This window comes from Triticum dicoccoides, chromosome 3B, assembly GCF_002162155.2.
Source record: "Triticum dicoccoides isolate Atlit2015 ecotype Zavitan chromosome 3B, WEW_v2.0, whole genome shotgun sequence".
In the NCBI taxonomy this organism is placed as follows: Eukaryota; Viridiplantae; Streptophyta; class Magnoliopsida; order Poales; family Poaceae; genus Triticum; species Triticum dicoccoides.
This window is the reverse complement of record NC_041385.1, coordinates 18,025,007-18,042,934: the sequence shown is the minus strand read 5'-3', so window position 1 is coordinate 18,042,934 and position 17,928 is coordinate 18,025,007. Positions and strand designations below refer to the sequence as shown.

The following is a 17,928-nucleotide window of genomic DNA, read 5'->3' as shown; positions in this document are numbered from 1 at the left end:
TCTTTGTAGTAAGTTCGGTTCCTTTGGCAGCTGCATTTGCTGCTGCCCAACATTCATTCCTAGCATATAGCGTAACTATACATGTTGCCTAAAACCAAGCGCGTGCACATACACACAGAGAGTCACCCACACCGTACCTACCAAATTGCGGTTTATGCATAAGCTTGAAAACCATTTCTCCGTCAGATGGTGAAAATCATGTGGGATATGAAAATAATTACACATTAATCATGAAGTGCATTGCCTGATAACATATACATATATGTATGCATAGATAAAAATGATACACATGTATGTGTTGACTCCTCAGAAATTGAAATCGAAATTGAAATTGGATGTGGATGTGGCCATGGGAATCATCATCAATTTTTATTTTTTATTTTTTTGAGTGCATTCTTTGGCGTGGTGGCAACAAGAATAGAATGGGGGCCCAATACCACTTTACTATTCTGGCCGGTCGGTCGATTAGGGGCCCAACCAACGCTACAACTAGGCACGATGGAATCCTGAAGCCGACCACTCTGCGTCTGCGGCGTCTTCCTCTGCCTCACTACAAAAAGGCTAGGTCTTGCCGCCGCCGCCGCCGGCGAGATGAGCGCGGCCGAGGATGCCTGCCGCCGTAGCACGCGCACGCGCCTAAATCCACGTACCCACGCGATTGAGGCGGGCCAAGGAGTGGCCCTCCGCGGCAGCACGCGCCTCCATCCCCATCCCCACATCCACGCCAGTGAAGACGGCGACGGAGTGGCCCGCCGCCGCAGCCCGCGCCTCCATCCCCAGGCCCACGCGAGCGAGGAGGTAGCCGGAGTGGCTCCACGCCGCAGCGCGCTCCTCCGTCCCCAGGTCCACGCGGGTGAGGAGACATTCGGACTGACCCGCCGCAGTCACCGCCGCGGCAGTCCGCTTGAAGACGACGACCTCCTGTGGGAGATCCTCCTCCGTCTCCCGCCGGAGCCCTCCTCCCTTCCACGCGCCTCCGCCGTCTGCAAGCGGTGGCGATGCGCCGTCACGGACCCCAGTTTCCGGCTCCGCTTCTGCCAGCACCACTGGAAGCTGCCAATCCTCGGTTTCTTCGTGGAAGGCGTGGATGGTATCGTGTTCAAACCCGTCCTGGACCCTCCCAATCATATCCCTGGTCGGCGCTTCCAGCTGCAACTCCACAGCATTTGCGGTGTCACCGGGTCGGCGGCCCGACTGCTCGGGTGCCGCCACGGCCGCGTCCTCGTCATAAACTTTCTGCGCAATGTGCTTATTGTCATTGCACCCATCACCGGGACGGTGCTCTATGTGCCCTTTCCGCCCAAGTTGAAAACGGACAGCTTCATCACCGGGACGGTGCTCTGCGCTGCTGCTGACCATGACCACGTGCACGGAAGCTGCCACTCGAGCCCATTCAAGGTCCACAGCCCGCCTTTGCACATGTTTGCTCCTCAGAGACCGGTGTATGGAGCGACCTCATCTCAACACCGACTCCACCTAAGTTTTATCATACTGAGAGTTATGGTTCACTTATTGGTAATGCACTTTACTGGCTGTGCAGAGGTGGAGATTACATACTTAAGTTTGATTTGGATGGGCACAACCTAGCTGTGATGAGAGCGCCTCCCATTACAAATGATGTCTGCTACCGCAATGGCAGCCATCAGATCATTCAGGCAGTGGATGGTGCTGTTGGTCTCGCCATATTGTCTCACAATGGCCATACGATTCAAATGTGGCAAAAGGAGGTCAATTCTCAGAGTGTTAACAAATGGTTGTTGTGGCAGACCATTGAAATGCATAACATTCATGGGTTACCTGCTCAGATTGAAGGAAGGAAGGCAAAGTTATTTATACTGGGATATGCTGAGGATACTGATGGAATACTTTTATATATGGACGACGGTGTCTATATGGTTCAATTGAAGTTGATGCAATCTAGAAAAGTTTGTGACCCCCCCACAAAAGAATACTATCATTCTTTCGAGAGTTTCTATATGCCAGGTGATTGTTCGTTCTTATTCCTCATACAGTAGGAGTAACCTAATCTTGTTATGTTCCGTACATGGATGCTCAAATAACTTTGCTAGATTAACGGACTTATATCCTTATGGTTTCATTTAATACACCCTTACTTTATGTTATCGTCCAATATACTCAAACCCGTCTCACAATATAAGACATTTTTGCAAGTTATCTTAGCTTGAAAAATGTCTTATATTATGGGACGGAGGGAGTAGTTGCCTTCATCCTTGTGAGGTAGCAAGTCAAATATCAAATGAAATTAGTCATAATGTAAATTCAAATGTCAAATTCACATGAGGAGGGATACGTTTACATGACATAAATTCTAGACTCTGCCTCGCTTTCTTATAAACTAAATTCTTATTTTTTGGAGAGAGCTAAATTCTTCATTTGAGGTTGCTATAGGTTGCTATGTATACATTACACTGCTTTCAAGAATATTTGCTGCAACAAGCAACATATATAGTTACGAGAAGTCAGCTATTTAAAGATAAAAAAAGTGAGTTGTTTTTCTTATATTTTTCGATTCATATATGTACAGACTCACTGTTGTCTTTTCATGCTTATGCTTCTAGGCACAACCATTGCTCGTGGTTATGATAGAGCTGAAATGTTGTGAGGCAGGCGATACATAGGATGACTATCTGCCTTGATGTGCTAATGTGCTGAAACGGTTCACCAGGTAAGAAGATCTTCTAAATATGCTTTTGTGGGATTTGAATTGTTTGTTTTCTCTTTGGAAGAAATATTTTTCGGCCACTGTGGGTGCATGCACCCTCAAACTACTGTCCATTCAGCTATATAGTGGTTCACGCTTGCTAATAACATAGACAAACAATAAAAATGGTGGTGTTGCCAAGTAAAAAGTGACTCCTTTTCAACCATAAATGATATCCAGATGATTCAAATGTTGTATGCTCAGAGTTTTCTCTTGGTAGCTGTTCCAGAATCTAATAAGTTGAAAGCAATATATTAGTAGCCCAGCTTGTTATTACAAACACCAGTCACATTATTCAACTCTGTCACCCAACAAATTCATGTGAAAAGGCTGAAGGGTTTATTTTGTTGTCATTGGTGTTCCTAGGCGATATAGCCAGTAATGTGATACATCTCTTCTTTTTCTTGAGCGGATATGATATAGGTCTTCTTTATGTTGCTGAGCTGATCTTGAATTTGTACACACATGTTATTCATACACGGTTATATAGGTACTACTATTAGATTGTATATTCATCTGTATCGAGTTACTAACAGATTAACAAATTTATTTTCTCCAGGTGAACAAAGGGTCGCTGCAATTGTTAGTTGTCACCGAGTTTGTCACATCGCATCAATGTGGTGGTGGCAGTGTTATAATGTTATCTAAAAAAACTTATCGTGCCTTAGTCTAGCAAGGTTCTATGTAGCAAGATGCTTTTGAATAGCTAATCCAGGGAGTGGTCGCGCTTCTCTTGACCCAGGAGAGTTTCAGCCCCAAAGTATCACATGTACTTGGTGCTTTTGTGTAACGGTGAGAGTTTCTGAGCTGGTTTAAATGAATGATTCTGTAGGAACTAGAACCCTGAAACTGAGGTTGTTGCTGCTGTCTAGGATTTTGTAAGTGTTCCTGGCTTGTCGTTTCTGTGATGGTTCTTTTAAGTTCGATTTCCATGTTACAACATCACAGATCAATAATTTGCCTTCCTCTGAATTACTATCAGCTGGGACGACAGATCACAAATAGTAGGAATCATCTACATGGGTATGCCCCTGCTCGCAGAAGAATGTCTTAGACGACATTTGCAGGCCATCGGCTCATCTTCCAGCATCTCTATCACCTCGCTCATGTCTAAAATGAATTATGTAAGTTCTCACTCCTGAACCCCAATTTTTAAAACTGTGGTGGTGTTTTTAGTTTCCTATGTGTAAACGCTCCTGGCTCATTGTTTCTATGACGGTTTGTTTTGTTACGTTTCTTTTCCACGACCCAACTTGATGTAGCTGAAACTGAGGTTGCTGCTGTGTGTAGTGGTTCATACACGCCATCATTTACTCAGATATTTGCTGCTTGATTGAAAGTGACTGGAACTGGACGGTTTTATGTGTTAAAAGTTGGTATTTCTTCCTCGCAAAAAAAAGTTGGTATTTCTGACGTGGTACTTGACCCATCGTACTTTTGCCTGTGAAATTGCTAGTTTTCACAGGAAAAATGAGCTCACTCATACAATGAGTTTGTAGCTTATTCGGCCACCCCTCCATTTGGTGAGCTCATTTTCCATCCATTAGAAAAACACCGCTTGGTGAAGAGGTTAGGAAAAGCGACATATATTCACTGTTTTTAATAGCGCACATGGGTTCTAATCTTATTAAAGGACATGCTACCCTTTTTTGTATTGGCGATGGTGACTCAAGTTTGTAATCGAAGAGCGTGCTTAGGATGCAAACATGGTTTTGATCACAGTCCAGGTCGCCGGGGCGCTCTCCTTGCGCATGGCTTGCATGATCACCTCTTTGGAGAGGGGGGTCAGCAGCTAGCAAAGCACCTGCTGGTCATGCGTTAGCTGAGCAGCGTAGAGGAGGTTGGGTACCTGGCCCGTCGTCTTCTTTTGTTTGTGACACCGTCTTTGACGACGCGGCGTCAGTGCCGGTTAGTGGCATGATCTAGTCCTTCCACATGAGGTGATTTTCCTCTGGTCAGTTTCTCCGAGGGCAGCCCCGGCGGCAGTTGATGTGGTGGCCGTGGGTGCAGATCGGGGTAGTGATCGCTAGATGGAAGAGGAAGAACCTGTGCTTTATTACCATGTAGGATTTCAGGAAGCGTCTCACGCCCCACAGGACGCCGCATACAATGTATTTATATTGCGGTGCTTATCCCGTAATAGCATACAAGCAGGAAATTGCATCCAGAGGTTATTGGACTTGATACATAGGGAATACTAGGGATTACATGGAAGACGGTTAAGGTTTATCTCAACCAAACCATGTACGGTGATAGGATCTAGAAGGTTCTAGTCTATTCATGTGACATATCTTAACAGCTGCATCATAGCTTTTTGACATCTTGAATTCGGTTGCATTGTTTTCGCCCTTTATTCTGATATATAACAGGACGAACTAAGCAATGTTGGTCAATGACTGGCTTCATTCCGTGCGGCCGCTATTGATTTATTGTAGGCCACTTGGATCTTCTTCAGCTTCACAACCACATCGCTCATTGTCATCCTTTGGTCAGGAGAGTCGCTAGTGCAGGCCAAACCCAACTCAAATATCGGCACAAGAAAGCCTTCTGTGCTGCAGCTAAAAGACCCTTGTAGTAGTTGATCATCCACAACACGGAAAAGTTCTGCAGGAAACACCTCAACAACCCACTGCCTCAGGCTTATATCTCCGACAAAAAACGCATCGGTGGGTCTCTTTCTAGTGAAGACTTCAAAGAGCATGATTCCAAAGCTGAATACATCACTTTTTCGTGAAGCTTTTCCCTGAGCCCCATACTCTGAAATTAAGGCATGCCCGATTAACTTAATTACTCAGTGGTTCAATAGGAAGTAGATTGAGCAAGAAAATTGCTAGATAGTAACAGTACCTGGTGCCATGTAGCCAAGTGTTCCAGGCATGCTCGCAGTGATTGTAGAGCTGTCATCACCTAGTAACAGTCTTGCAATGCCAAAGTCTGCCACATGTGCTGTCATGTCCTCATCGAACAACACATTGCTAGGCTTCAAGTCACAGTGCAAGACCACCTCGTAGTGTTCGTGGTGCAGATACTCCATTCCCAACGACACATCAAGCATGATGCCTAGTCTCTCACTGAATCCCAATGGTGTTGTACCTTGAGAGTTGTGCAGGAGCATCTCTAAGCTGCCGTTGGGCATGTATTGAAGCACCAATGCCCTAAATTCCAAGTTGGAGCAGGTATTGAGTATCCTCATTAGATTGCGGTGCCGTGCCATCCGTAGTACGCCACACTCTGTATCAAAGCTTCTCATCGCTTGTTCTAGCTGCATGTCTAGAACTTTGATTGCAACAATCAAACCATTGCTTAGCTGGCCCTTGAAAACTTTTCCAAAACTTCCAGACCCTAGCAGGTTGCTCTCACTAAAATTATCAGTTGCCTGAACAAGCTCATGGTACGAGACCAGGTGATGGGTGGGCATGTCAACCATACCGGGAGAAGTTGACATCCCTTGCTGCTTCTTTATATTCTTTCTGACTGTTACATATATGCTGAAAGCTACAAGTCCAATTGATACGATGATAGCAGGGAGCAAAATTTTCAACATGTGGCCATTAATAGTTCTTTGAGAGTTACTTGGGCACATTGGAAGTCCTAAACGTGAAGCGCCACAAAGCCCAGAATTTCCCATCAAGGATTGTTGACTAATATTTGAAAAGACACCACCTTCTGGTACTTGACCATGTAGCTTGTTGAAAGACAGGTCCAAGCTAGCCAATATGGTGAAATTGACTAGGTACTTTGGTATTGATCCAGAGAGATTGTTATGTGATAGGTCCAAACTTTCCAAGCTGGTTAGCTTGCCGAAAGATTCTGGAAGTGAATCATGAAATGAATTGTGTGACAAGTTCAAGTAGGCTATCATTTGGAGCTGTCCAATCGAATATGGGATTCTACCAACCAAGAGGTTGGAAGAGAGGTCCATGCTGTAAATTTGCTTCAAATAGCCCATGTCAACGGGTAATGTGCCAGTCAAGAAGTTTTGAGACACATCTAGCTGGAGGACACTGTCAGGATGAAATAAACTTGATGGGATAATTGATGATAACTGGTTGTCGGACAGTATTAGGTATTCTACTTGGTCAGGTTACCAATCCCCTCTGGTATTGGACCAGACAATTTATTGTTATAGAGGAACAAATGTCCTATATTCTTGAGCATTGCAATTTGAGATGGGATGGACCCAAAAAAGTGATTTCCATCCAGGTCAAGCCACTGAAGATTCTCCATCATCATGATGGATTCTGGAATCTTACTATCCAACTGATTCTTTGAAAAATCTAGCCATTCAAGGCGTGTTAGGTTTGAAATCATAGGCGGAAGTTCACCAACAAAATTGTTCTTAGATGCACTGAAAATCAGCAGCTGGCTCGACAGGTTCCCCACATAGTTAGGGATGCCACTGGTGAAATTATTTGAAGAGATGTGAATAAACTGGAGCTTTCTAAAATTAGAAAAACTGGATAAGAAGCTAAGATTCCCCTCTAGGCAGTTCTCTGAAATATCAATACGAACCATAGAGTTGGCACTACCAATTGTTCCTGGTACCAATCCAAGGAACATGTTTTTGTTTAAAAGCAAGTATGCTAATTCAGACAGGTTACCTAGAGATGCAGGAATGGGTCCGACTAGTTGATTGTCTGAGACATCCAACACAGTGAGTTGGTCCAATTGTCCAAACTCTTCTGGAATGGCTCCTGACAGGTTACAGGCCGGTATGGCTAGTGTACCTAGCTGAGTGAGGTTGCTAAGTGCAACAGGAATTGGACCAACAAAGTGATTCCTACCCAAGGAAAGGAAACTGAGATGAGAAAGCTTGCCCAGCCATGTTGGCACAACACCTTCGAAGGAATTCCGGTTGAAGGAGATACCTTGGAGGTAGTTACAAGAGGAGAGCCCCGATGGAATCTCACCGGTGAATCTATTGCTATCCAGGCCAATCTCTTGCAACGCTGGTAGACTAAAACTTTCGTTGTTAGGGATTGGACCAGTTAAATTGTGGTTCAGTCCAAGCCAGATTTGAGTTAATCTAGAATGGTTGAATATGGATGGAGGTACTAGGCCGCTGAAATGATTCACTTGAAGGTCAAGGAACTCAAGCATTGGTAAGGAGCCAATACAAGATGGTATTTGTCCGGACAGGCTGTTGTTACCGATGTCTAGGTGAGTTATCAGAGGGGTATTATTAAATAGATAGGTGGGTATTGAGCCGCTCAGGTAATTCCTGAAGACACTGAAGTAGCCAAGACTCTGCAGGTTCTGAAGTTCTACCGGGATTGAACCAGATAGATGGCTATAATATAGGGAAAGAACACGAAGCCTTGTGAGGTTTCCTATGGTGGTTGGGATGCTACCTGATAGGCCATTGAATCCGAGATATAGGTATTTAAGACGATGAAGCCGTCCTAAATCATCGGGGATGGATCCCGTGAGATTTGTACTGTTGAGATTGAGATAGGAGAGGAAAGAGAGGTTACCAAGGTGAGGAGTGATTGATCCATGGAGGGGGGAGCCTGGCAGTTTCAAAGCAGTGACGCGCTGCCGGCGCCGACTGCATGTGACACCAAACCAGTGGCAAAAATTCGTACCAGTAGTCCAGTTGCTGGAAAGGATGCTGAGAGGGTCGGAGAGCTGTGCTTTGAAAGCCAGCATGACGGCAAGATCAGTGTCGCTACCATTGCTCTTGCTTGGACCAGGAGAAGAAGATGTGTGTACAGTGGACAGCAGGGTGATCAAGAAGAGAATGGGTATGGATATGGATGGAAATCCAAGTGAGGCCATGTATGTTTGGGACAGAGATGTCAGTGCATGCTTTAGCTTTGGGCTGATATCTTATCGATCCATTCACCCATCTTAATATGGTGAGAAGGGTCATTTTTTATAGGCTCCAGCTTCCAAGTGGTGCTTTCGGTGTAATATTTTTGTCGATTAGTGGAGAGATCCCTAACGGCATTAGTGGAAAGCTTTTCCAAGTGGTTCTGTGCTTTCCACATCGAAGACCTTGACTTGCGGTCAATCTATGCCGGTCAGCAAACGCACATGCACACAAGCTTATGTTTGATATATAATGACATAAGTACGTACTCCCTCCGTTCCAAAATAGATGACCCAACTTTGTACTAAAGTTAGTATAAAGTTGGGTCATTTATTTTGGAACGGAGAGAGTATTAGCAAGACCCAATTCAAAAGTTTGTAGTATGTTAGAAAATATAAACCCACATATGGTAATACTAAGTTTGGTAAAACTAAGTTTGTAGTACGTTCTACATCTACATGCCGTGGATTACGTCATAGGCCCTGTCTTTGTCCATTTGCAACCAACCACTCATTTGCGTTGCTTTCTCCCCATCACAATAATAAACAGAAAATAATTGGGTTGCTTTCAGTTTCAACATTCTAAGACATTTCTTTCAGCATTTCGATACGAGCAGCACCGAAAGCATGGACCATATCTTCCTCTTTCCTACTGATGACGATGTGCATTTACCCTATGCTACGTATGTTTACTGCTGCTAATGCGAAAGGATTGGGCCAAATCTCACATGGCGGGATGTCACAGTCATAGGTGGAATTCATTTTTCCACGACAATTGATGCGCTAGCAGGCACTAGAGCAACTGGCACATGCAACTGCCACCTGCCGATAAAGAATGGGGGTGTAGCCTTTGTCGTCGTCATCGGTGATGACTTGATAAAAGTTAAGAGGAAGATTAGCAAATGGCTTCATTCTGTTTTAGGGCATGGCCAATGGTCCAGCTTGGACACATGCCCCATGATTCCATGTTGGATGAATGCTTCCGTGGAGAAAATTGATAGAAAAGACTATAGCTTGCAGAGGCTTGGTGTAGCTTGCAGAGGAGCTAGCTTCTTCAGCCAAAAAGTGTGGTCCTCCATGAGAGAAAGGGAAGGGAGAGAATGTGCTGTGAGGAAAAATCAATCTACATGCAAATAAAGTTGATGATAGCAGAGTCATCATGGGACCCAGTAAAATACATGAGACCACCCCATGCGTTGGGTAACTTTTGTAATGCATGTAGCTTCAGATTTTCTTTATCTTGTTGGTAGATGGGGCAGTAGCAGGGTACTGCCTCCATTGTACATGCCCTTACTACTCAAAATTACTCGTACCTAAAAAGGATGGAGTGCAACAAATGCATAAACATTTGTTCGGCTGTTCAGGTTCTCCATCTTCCAAACCTGTACCTGAAGATTCTACCAGATTTGAACAAATATGTTTCGGCAAAAACAAATCTAGTAAAATATGTGTTCATAAGAAACTTAGTTTTAGGAATTTGCAGGTGGCATACACCAGCTTTTATTCGTCTTTATGAAATCCATGGCAAGAGTTCATATGAGGGAAACTGTTGTTCCCAGCACAAAAGATTGAGCATTTCAGAAAACCCAGCAGCAGCAGCTGAAGCAAAATATCATGTATAAGAATTCCCAGCTGAAGCAAAATATCTTGGACATCGCAGTAGGATGCTACTCTGCTACTCCCTCCGTCCCTTACCATGAGACATTTTTGTAGTTCAAATTGAACTACAAAAACATTGAACTACAAAAACGTCTAATATTAAGGACAGAGGTAGTGGTTATTAGATGTTTCTTTCTGCCTGGAAGTACTCGGTAAGCACCACAGATTGTTTCATACTCGAGACCACTATACAACCATTGCTTCATTTATTTATGTTACAAGCCAAGTGCATCATCTCGTCCATTACATCCAATGTTTTAAATAGCGGGCTAGGAAAATAGCGGCTGGTGGGAAAGAGCGACGGGCGCTAGGCGATCCACATGTCACGGACCTCCCAGCCGGATCCATTGGGTGCACCGGGTAGATCGAACAACATGGAGCCGCGCCGAGAGGCTCCGGCCGGTAGCCACCCTGCAACGGACGTCGGCCCGCCCGACCAGAAAGACTCCGCCAAGTCGGCCTGACCTCCCTATCGCGCGACAAACAGTGCGCGGGGCATCACTGGTGGTGCGCCTAATGCCACCCATTGATCGATGATTGCCCGGGGGCGCTGGGCGGTCCACCTGTCATGGACTTCCCAGGCGGGCCCAGGTAGACCATCGGGCTGGCGGCTTTCAGCTGCAGGTGCCACCCAATGACGGTAGCCCCAGGCCTGCACGCAGTCCACCTGTCATGGACCTCGCAGACAGGCTCGGCCAGACCAGTGGGCGGGCGGCTTTCAGCTGCGGGCACCATCCAATGACGAGTGGACCGGACATGCCCGGCGTTCCACCCGTCATGGACTTCCCAGGCGGGCCAAAGCAGACCATCGGATTGGGGACTTTTAACTGCAGGCGCCGCCCAATGGCGGTGGCCCTAGGCGTGCACGCGGTCCACTTGTCATGGACCTCCCAGACAGACTCTGCTAGACCATTGAGCGGGCGCCTTTCAGCTGCGGGCACCGTCCAATGACGAGTGGACCAGACGTGCCCGACGGTCCACCCGTCTTGCACCCTCCAGCTGGATTGCCCGGGTACGAGCTGTTCGGGTAGATCGTACGGCCCGGAGCCACCCCGAGAGGCTCCGCCGCAAGCCACCCGGCAACGGACGGCTGCGAGACTCTCTTCGCCCTCATTGAGCTCCTGGAGGCGGGTAGTCCAGCATCTTTTATACGAGTAATTCACAAACATTTCATATTTCCACAATGTAAAACACAGTACAAATGAAGCATGACAGTGTCAAAATACCAAGATGGATGCTCTGGTCGTGTACGCTTTCAAGCCTGATGAAGATATAACAAAACTACGCCTTAACTTGATTGAACACTCTAAGAGCAAGTACAATAGAGACTAGTCAGCAGGCTATATCATCTTCCACATCAGCAAAGTCATAGCTGGAAGAAAGAGAAGCGAGAAGAAAGGACCAAGCGGGCGCTTCGCGAGTCGCCGGGCGATAGCACAAGCAACGAGGAAAAGGAGCCTGCATGCAGCCCATGCGAGCGCTGCGGCCGGCGTTCAGCTCCTCCCAGCCAATCGTGTTACTTTCCTTCGCCTAGCATAGCATGCATGCATTAAATGTATAGCCAACACTACAGCCATTCTACTGTATGAACCTTTTCAAATACAGGATGCAGGTGACATGGCTCTACTATAGAGCCGACAGCCGGCTTTACTATTAACCTTGCTCTAACTTGCAAAATAAAATAAAATAAAAACCCAACCGGGCATCGATCATAGCAGCAGACGGAAGAAAAAAAAAACACCCGTACCCAACTGTCCCGAGTGCGTCCCTTCTTCCCCGTCTAGCCAGCGATCTAGGTCTCCGCCTCCACCCCGGCGAGGGCGGCGCAGGAATGCCCAGCCGCCGACGCAGCGTGGGGCTCCGTCCCCAAATAGATGCCAGCCCCAGCAGCTGTAAGCGCCTCCGTTCCCAAATCCAGGTGAGCGAGGAGGCCGACCGAGTGACCCGCAGGTGCCTCCGCAAGCGCAACCGTCCCCAGATCCAAGCCAGCGAGGAGGTCGACGGCACCTCGCCGGAGCCCCCTGCCGGACAATCAAGATATGCTCTGGGAGATCCTTCTCCGCCTCCCCCGGACCTATACTCGATCCCCCGCGCCCTTGCCGTCAGCAAGCAGAGTGGCGGAGCATCCTGGTCGACTCCAAGTTTCTCCGCCAGTTCTATGCACACCACGGCAAGCCGCCCCTCCTCGGCTTCATCCATTGCGGTGGCCAACAGGTCATGTTCACGCCCGGCCCGGCCCGGCCCTTGCTCCCGACCGCACACCCCCTGGGCTCTTCTCCCTTGGACAATGCTACAGCCACTCCGAGGTCCTCGATTGCCGCCAAGGCCGCGTCCTCGTCAAAGACTTGCAAGAGCTCATCGTGTGTGATCCTATCACCAACAACCAGCACCGCCTGTCCTTGCCGCCGGAGTTAAACAAAATCTACTTCAAGGCGGCAGTGGTCTGCGCTGCCAGAGACCAGAACCATGTACACGGCGTGTGCCACTCAAAGCCCATTCAAGCTGGTCTTCATGTCCATGTACTCCATGTATGATTATCAACTACTCATCGCCGGAGTTTACTCCTCTGAGACTGACACATGGGGCAATTCCATCTTGACAGAGGCTTCAGATGACACTCTATTTGGTCACAGTACTAGCACCCTTGTAGGTAATTCCCTGTACTGGCCGGCTAAGCATAAGGGAAATGATATACTTGAGTTTGATTTGCGCAAGCAGAACCTTACCGTGATCAAGCGGCCTCATGGTATGAACATGAATGATTTTGACAACTTTCATATCATTGAGGAACAGGATGGCGCTGTTGGTCTTGCCGCCTTGTCTCATCTTAAGCTTCAAATGTGGCAGAGGAAGGTCAATTGTCTAGGTGTTGCCATATGGTTGTTGCGGAAAACCGTTTCATTGAGTGAACTTCTTAAGATCCCTGGGACCGTGAGATGGAATGAATGGCTCAAATTAGTGGGGTATGATGAGGATACCGGTGCAATCTTTTTAACTTGGCACGATGTTGTCTGTATGGTTCAGCTGAAGTCAATGTAAGCCAGGAAACTTAATGTAGCCGGTTTTACATATTCTAAATATACTAAATCTAGCCAGGTTTCTTTTTTCTGCTTTTCTTGACTTTTTTCAATCTGTAAAAACCTGACCAATGGGGTGATGACACGCCAATTAGCGGGGGCTCTGGGCGTGTAGGCGTTCGGGTGCATCTAGCGATTCAGTAGGGAGGTATACAACATTCCTTTCGCTGTGTCAGTTTGTACGAGTTTGATTTGACCACGTCTGTTGGTTGGAAAAAATCTGCATGTACTAGGCCCGTCTCTTGCGATTTGCTGGCTTTTGTTCGCATGCGGTTGTTGTTCTATGTACGTGTCCTAGCTCAGTTGAGATATCCATCTTTTAATTTTGACAGCATAAATTGTCGGTTCTCTCCATCGCTTTTCTCTCCAACTCTCGATTCCCAATGCAGAGCCGCCTTGCCGCCCTCGATCGTGCCCCTCTCGAAGGCCCTGGGAAGAAGGTTCGCGCCAGATCCTCCACCGCCTTTATACGCGTATAAAAAGCCCCCTGGCTTCGATGAAGGGCATTCACCGCATCTCCACCGACGCAATTGTATCTCTATCTTTCTCAATTCTCCGCCACTTCTATCAGCACCGATTTGTGGAGAGCGACAGCAGGATGGGCAGGGTGAGGAGGCAGCAGGATGGCCAGAGTTCGGTGGCAGCATATGTTGGTCGTGCCGTCGAGCCAAGCACGCCGGAAGTCGGTGACGATGGCGCGGTGGTGCTCAGCGGCGTTGACGACGAGGTAACACACGAGAAGCTCCTCGAGGTGCCGCTACGACGCTTGGACGTTGTCCTTCGCTGCACTATCTCTGCCATGCTCTCCAGGAAGTCCCCCTCTGGGTCCGCCGACTCCATCACCATCACGAGGCTCTCCTGCAGCCAGCGCCGCCTCTGTAGCATGGTGGTCGCCATTGGAGGCTGCTCCTACGCTGGCCTTCTTCCCTTCAACCAGCCGCTTGGCTTGACATGTACCGGCCGTCGCCGTCACGTCCTGTCCGTCGGCGATGCCCTGCAGCTGCTCTTGGCCTCCTCCTCCCAGTCAACCTTCTTTGCCGCACCAGTCGGGCCTGGTGAGGATCGGTCGCAGCTTCAGCCCGTGGAGCCGGCCAGCAGCGGCCCTAGGCTTTGATGGCGGGGTGGATTCCGAGCGCGGGCCACGGTGGTGGCTGGCTTCGTGGTCATGCAAGCTACGACCTCCACCTTGAGCGGCGACAGGAGATGCACGCACATGCGGCCTACCAAGGTGCGTAGCTCACGGGACCGCATGAACAATTTGCCGTGGACGGTGTCCTCCTTCGTCCTCGCCTCCTCGGTCGGTTCATCCACCGAGCTCATCACTGATACATGCGAGGTTGCGTCCAGTCTCCAGTGCCGCCGCCTTGAGGAGCAGCAGGCCCTCTCACTCTCAGTCTCAGGCGCGAACATCCACGGCGGAGGAAACCAGCTTGCTTGCTGGCGTGCACTGGACGTGATAATGGACGACGCGCAGCCTCGCAGGACGGCGGTGGTTTGTGTGACGAAGCCGATGGCGAATGGGTGATGCGCGCCAGCGCGCGACGGCAGCGATTTGAGGGAGGGAGGTTGGATAGGTACTTTCTGAGGACATGCCGTGGATGGGCGGCTCGCCGCCGTGGCCTGCGTGGTGGAGGAGCTCTGGTTGTCCGCAGAAGGACTCGAGACTTCGAGAGTCGAGAGTCGAGAAGCTCCTGCATGCGCCACCGGGGACCGTTGCGGTGTCGGCGGCGACCGCAGACATGGCGTGGAAAGGAGAGTCTAGAGACGATGGCGCATGCAGGAGAGCCGAGGTCGTGTCTGTCCAGGATGCAGAACTCCGGCCGCGACGGCGCACCGTCCTCGCCCTCCGTGAGACCATGAGGTGGTGTTCTCCACCTAAGCTCACCCCACCCGCATGCATCTCGAGCTCGCAGCCGTCACGTCGACCTTGCGCCTATCTTCGGCACCCCGCCGTTTCCGGCCCGTGAGGTCGCCGTAAGGATCAGTTGCCTCCGGTATATCAGCGCGGAAATCCTCACAAAGGGTTCTTCAGCTTCCTGTCGATTCGCCTCCACTTGAACTGCACGACGGTGAGCGCACGACTGTCTTGTCCTCGCTCTCTTGCCGTGCGCCCTGCTGCCGCGCATTCGCTGTGTGCGGCGTGCTTCTTGCTTGCGCGGGCTATTGCGTCGCGTGCGTGCAGGGCTTACGAGCTGCTGCTGCATGTGTGATGTGTGGGCTTGATGCATGCGTGCGTGTAGTAGCTAGGTGATGGTCTCACACTGGATCCGTATACGGATGGTGTAGATACACTACCGTATTTCTTAGTAACTCGAGTATATAGCTCTTTAATTTGTTTCGTATCAGAATGATGGTTCCTGAATATTAGGTGACATATTGTATTTTTATACAAGTCACCGGATGTTGCTTTGTTTAATTATTTCACTGTTGATCGCACTATTGTACTATTATTTACAGAGAAAGATCAAATGAAGGGAAACACTAGATTTGTATTATCCAATCTAAACCAGTTCTGATACTCTCTAATTTATATTCTATTGTCTGGTTGTATGAGACATTAAATTGCCTATCTTGGAATAGCAGTTGTAGGTTAAGGAGGCTGTAAAAAATGAAGAGTTGATAGAAAGCACCATTTTAATGTTATGTCATTTTTTATGAACTAGGTATTGATGATCATTTAGAAGATGGGGAGCTTACACGGTCTCTGCAAAAAAAGTCTGAAAAATGAACATCCTCTTTGTCAGAATGTTCTGTTGGGAGGGGTGTTCTCATATGTCACTCCATCAGTTCAATGACGTTTGGTTGCAGCTATTTTTCCTTTTTTTTCCCTTTTAGGCATGATTATCAATATAGTTTTATTTCGATTTAAGATTTTGTAAATGATGTCATTGTCACTCCTAAAACCTTTATGGATGTTCATAGCCATTCTGCATCATTATTTTGTGTCTCTTTTGAAACAAGGCAAGCTTCTGCTCATTCACCTTAATTATTGATGCCTGACACACATTTCCTAACCTTAATTATTGATGCCTGACACACATTATGGATGGTCATCTGTTGTTTTCTTTGCATGTGTGCATTTGAGGAATTGTTGAACAGATTTGCAATATTGTATGGTTTGCCACTACCATCTTTGTTTCCATAAATGTTGCACCAGGCTCATGTACGAGGCTATCAAAAGAAGTGGGTCCACATTCCATGTCATTATTTTCTTCAATTTTTGACCTGAATGTACATTAGAAAATATTTGTCCAGCAATAATTTCGAACCTATCCAGTAAAGGATCCATCATCTCCAGTGTTTGCATATTCGAATTTTCAGTTTTTATTGGATGTGGCCGTAGGATTTGTAACGAATTTCCCAAATTCTATATCTCCTAGGATGCCTTTTCCTCGCAGCCCTTTGAGGAGGATATTTCTCCGGAGAATCATAGGGCAGAAAAGGTGACAATGATTTGTGTAGTTAACCGCCTAATGAAACTATTAGTATTGTTCTATCCTTCTTATCATGCTCTGCAATTGTTACTGAGAAAATATGACGACACATGAACTATTTCATGCTGAAACGAGTTCCTAATGTATGCAAATTTCTTACTTTCTCATGGATGTTCATACTCTTAGGAACATATATTATGCTCTTTGTGTACACTTCTGCACAATATGGGAGTGATCCTTCATGTTGTAACACTGACTATACTGTTAGCCAGTCAGTTTGTTAAGGTTTTTCAGTCTGTTATTCTTATCGGTTATGTTGTACATCCCTCTACTCTCGTGTACATGTATGTCATTTAGATCTGGGAAATATTTTTCATCATGCAAGTTTCACATCTTCATTCCTCTTCACGTGGAACTCCCACGATTGTTGTCAATCTATGTTTTCACAAAAGATACAGTTCTGCACACTTCACAAGCAGCGTGTAGCTAACCTTATTAAACTCATCGACCTCCTACTAAATACACAAGGGGGCAATGACATCAATAAATAAACTTGACATGTTCTCGAATTCCTGACTTATATACTGCCCAAGGTGATGCAATGTAACCCAATAAAGATTTGACTGTATCACCTGTACCCAAACGACATATTAGATTGTATCACATGTGCTCGGAACACCCAGCTACCAATGATCCTACAATCCATATACTGGCCCAACACCAGCACGCAACCAAGTTCAATAATTCGGCCAAGTTATTTACTACATTATCACGGAGGGAAAACCAGAACACTGTAGAACATATACTCTATCGCTATAAGAAATAAAATCTTCTTTTTCCCTTTATGTATTGCACTCTATTTCCTCAAGTCCACATAGCATCCGTATAGCTCCAAGGTTATGATTATTTTAGTCCACATATAAAACAATATACAGAAACAATGCAATGCCGCAGACACAACGAATCCTATTTTAGCACCATCTCCCTTGGGCTAGAACATTCGAGATCGAACAATATCTATAAAAAAGAACCCATTGTACCACAAGCTACACAAATCGTATCATCATCCTTCACATGAATATGTAACACGTGTGCATCGATAACACATGTTTTGAGCTTGATCCACACATCAAACCTCATGTATAAGAACTCGATCCACATATGTCTCATATAACATGCATACACTCCGCCCAAGTTTAAAGGGAAGAGAGCCAAAACTATAGAA

At 47.0% G+C, this 17,928-nt stretch overlaps 1 long non-coding RNA gene and 1 pseudogene across 1 annotated transcript; one reads left to right on the top strand and one right to left on the bottom strand.

The window, feature by feature from the left end:
- The first annotated feature begins 1,098 nt into the window (after positions 1–1,098).
- Positions 1,099–3,754, top strand: LOC119280540. Its single transcript, XR_005138105.1, has 3 exons — positions 1,099–1,983; positions 2,580–2,686; positions 3,282–3,754. It is a non-coding gene; the product is annotated as an uncharacterized LOC119280540 (long non-coding RNA).
- Positions 3,755–5,076: 1,322 nt separating this feature from the next.
- On the bottom strand, positions 5,077–8,528 carry LOC119280539 (annotated as a pseudogene).
- Between the last annotated feature and the right edge of the window lie 9,400 nt (positions 8,529–17,928).